Source organism: Peromyscus eremicus, chromosome 7 (genome assembly GCF_949786415.1).
Source record: "Peromyscus eremicus chromosome 7, PerEre_H2_v1, whole genome shotgun sequence".
In the NCBI taxonomy this organism is placed as follows: domain Eukaryota; kingdom Metazoa; phylum Chordata; class Mammalia; order Rodentia; family Cricetidae; genus Peromyscus; species Peromyscus eremicus.
The window spans coordinates 99,951,943-99,955,766 of NC_081422.1; the positions used below are offsets into that span (position 1 = coordinate 99,951,943).

Consider the following 3,824-nt stretch of genomic DNA (forward strand, 5'->3'; position numbering starts at 1 on the left):
AATCCCCTCCAAGAGAAGGTGGATACATCCACTTTAAAAACATACAAGAGCTGAGCATGGTGGCGCAGGCCTTTAACCTGAGCACTCAGGAGCAGAGGCTGGTGGATCTCTGTGAGTTCAAAGCCAACCAGCACTACACAGTGAGGTCCTTTCTCAAAAACATCAACAAAGCAAGGAAACAAAAATGTACAACAGTATCTGCGGCAGTTTTATCTATAAAAGTCCAAACTAGAAATAAACAGCCTTCGTTTGAATGCTGGCTCCCCAATTAGCACCAAAACCTGTTGGCAAAACAACACGAAGGAACTCCCCTGACAACCTCTGTAGCGTCTCCAATTGAGTAGGGTGAACTGGAACATTTACTGAGGTTCTGGAGTCTGCTTGACACCACCATGTCAGTGTAAGGACATGCGTTGGTTAAGACTGGGTAAGAATATGGTAGAGGTGGTGCCGGAGAGATGGCTCAACAGCTCAGAGCACCGGCTGCTCTTAAGGGGACCAGTTTGGTTTCCAGCACCCACATGGTGCCTCACAACTGAATACAACTCCAGTTCCAAGGGATCAGGCACTCGCTTTCGGCTTTCACAGGCACCAGGCATGCATGTGGTGCCCAGACATATATGCAGGCAAACACCTGTACACATGAAATAAAATTCATTTCTTTGTAATTTTTAAAAGGATATGATATAGAGGCTGGGGAGATGGTTTGGTGGTTAAGAGCAGTTGCTGCTCTTCCAGAGGACCAGAGTTAAGTTAGCACATGTGTACTCATGCTTCTGAGTGTGTGTGTGTGTGTGTGTGTGTGTGTGTGTGTATGTGTATACACACTCTCACACACACAAATCTTTTAAAAGAACATTTAAAAAAGAACATAACATACGTTATACATGAGTCCTGATGGCCACAGCAAAACATGACTAGTGGTTTAAAAAGACTACCGATGCAATTTATTGTTTGATGATTTCTACTAAAGGCCTCTCAAGAAGTCCTGGGATGGATAATAAAGAGGTTTTGTTAGCAGCTAAGTGAGGCAGGTGCCCTTCAGGGATGACTCCTACATTAGCACAGCTTCAAAGTGTCCTGTCCATTAGTTTCAGCTAATACCTTTCTGAGGAAACAGAAGCTTAACATGTGCAAGGTCCTGGCTTTGATCCTCATCACCTAAAAATGAGGAAAATCCATGTACATATATATATATATATATATATATATATATATATACATATATATAAAATGTATATATGATCTGTGTGTGTGTGTGTGTGTGTGTGTGTGTGTGTGTGTGTGTTTAGAAATGCCTCATGTATGCTAAGGGAAGGGCTCTGCCAACACGCCATGTCCCCAGCCAAAAGGCCAGGTTTCTGCAAGATAAAATAAATATAAAATGTGCATGTCCCAAATACTCTGTTTAGTTCAGTAAGAAGGAAAACAATAAGATGTTGCAACCAGTTCGAAGAACCATTCAAAGAGCAAAGACTCAAATAATTCTTAGGAGAACTTCCAAGTAATTTAAAAACAGGTTTATCTTCAAAGAGATCTGTCTGTGGTAGTTCGAATGTAATTGACCCCATAAGCTCATAGGAAGTGGTACTGTTAAGGGGTGTGGCCTTGTTGAAGTAGGTGTGGCCTTGTTGGAAGAAGTGTGTCACTGTGAGGGTGGGCTTTGACATCTCCTATGCTCAAGCTATGCCTAGTTTAGTTCATTTCCTGTTGCCTGAGGATCAAGATGTAGAACTCTCAGTTCCTTCTCCAGCACCAAGTCCACCTGCATACCACCATGTTTCCTGCCATAATGATAATGGACTAAACCTCTGAAACTATAAGCCACCCAAATGAAATGTTTTCCTTCATAAAAGTTGCCATGGTCATGATGTCTCTTCACAGGAATTAAAACCCTAACTAAGACACTGTCTGTCTGTTTGTCTATGCAAGAATCTTCTTACTAGTTTTCTAAAACTAATAGAAATATTAAAAGTTCAAAGCTTAAAAAAAACTAAGGGTAATAATAATTTTCCTCCTATTAAATAGAAAAATAGTTTACTTTATAGTAGGATGGATAAAGTGAAAATTAACAATAAAATTTCTTGCAGAATGTAAAAAAAGTTCAAAGCTGGGTATGGTAGTTCATTCATGTAATCCCAGTCCTTGGGGACAGAGGCTGTAAGATCATCAAGGATTCTAAACCAGCTTGGGTTTATATACTAGATTCCAACATAGCCTGGATTACAGAATGAGACCCTAGAGACAAAACAAGAAGTCAATAAACAAGTTTAAAGTTTAAAAACTTTAAAACAAGTTTAAAAACAAGTTTAAAGACTTTGTAGACCAGGCTGCCCATGATGCCACATTTTCAAGAATGTTAACATGTGGACATGGAAGGAGTTCTCAAATGTTGTCTATTTTAAAAATAAAACCTTGAGCTATAGGAATAAGTCCTAACTACTGGTCCACAAGGGATGTTCATTTTGAGAGACAGTCCAGCCCTCCTAATGTCCAAACATTATGTCCCATCTCCATCCCCTCTTTTTCTGCTCCTATGGCTAGCTCTGCTTATGACACCATGTTTCATTGCATAATTTAAAAGAATCTCATATGAGAACCACTTGCATGGACTTCTACCAGGATATCAAGATAAGATTCTCTGGTCACTTGTCTTGTGAGGTTTCTCTCTCAGGCAAGGAGAGAAGACATAACTAAGTTCTTAATCACCAGCCAGGAGAGAGGGCAGAGAACTCTGGATTTCACAAGAGGTACAAAGATAGATTCACACCCCTGCACACGAGAGAAAGCCATGAGTCAATAGATGAGAATAGTTAAACTGTCTTGGTCAAGGACCAGACACAAGCATTCAGATCCCTGAAAATCCATTAGACAAAATCGTGAGAAACATTATTTAAAATCTGTAATATTTCATCACTGGTGAGTTGTTTTTTTTTTTAAGGCTTGTTTTATTTTAATGACTGATCCACCTGAGGCCACAGGCAGCCCACTATGTATAGACATGAGGGAAGTTTATTCCTTGGCTTCTTCCTTGGACAGCGTCTTGATGATCTTCTCCTTCTTGGCCTGGAGGTGCTCCTCCTGATGCTTTTGTGCGTTCTTGGTCTTAGACCTGTAACCTCAGCCTGGCCAGCCAGGAGCTTCTTGTGGGCCTTGTCTGATTTCAGCTTGTGGTTGTGCTCCATGAGAATCCACTTATTTTTGAAGATATTCCCTTGACCTTCAGGTACAGACTCTGATACATATGGCGGTCAATCTTCTTGAATTCACAGTATTTCCTGAGAAGTCGGTGCAGGATCCGCATCCTTCTCATCCAGGTCACCTTCTCCAGCATTTGAAAGTTGGCAGTACCCTTCTGCTTCCCTATGCCCATATGCCTGCCCTTCTGTGGAGCCAAAGTGTTTTTCCAGCGTCAAGCCGGGAATGGACAGTCACAGGCTTCTGGATGATCATCTTTGTTCAGCTTCCGGATCTGCTGACAGGTTTTGGCATTGGCGATTTCATTGGTCTCATTGGGGTCCCACCAGACCTTTTTACCACAGTGGAGGTTGCTGGGGGCAAGCCTCTTCTGTAGCCTGAGCATACTCATGGCTGCAGACCCGCAGCAAAAGGAAAAGCTTCCACTGGTGAGATTTTAAAGCTGCTTTATTGCTGCTAAATGATGCTGCAGAAATAATAAAAACCTAATTCTCGAAACACTACTTTGTGAAAAAAAAATAATCCAACCCCAAACTGAAAACAAAATAATCATCATTTTTTTTAAGCCCACTGTGTAAATTTCCAATTTTCATCTTTTCTTCCTGCTACTTCCTCAGGACAATCTT

At 41.1% G+C, this 3,824-nt stretch overlaps 1 pseudogene; it reads right to left on the reverse strand.

The window, feature by feature from the left end:
* Positions 1–3,012: 3,012 nt before the first annotated feature.
* LOC131914476 (large ribosomal subunit protein eL19-like) lies at positions 3,013–3,589 on the reverse strand (annotated as a pseudogene).
* Positions 3,590–3,824: the final 235 nt, after the last annotated feature.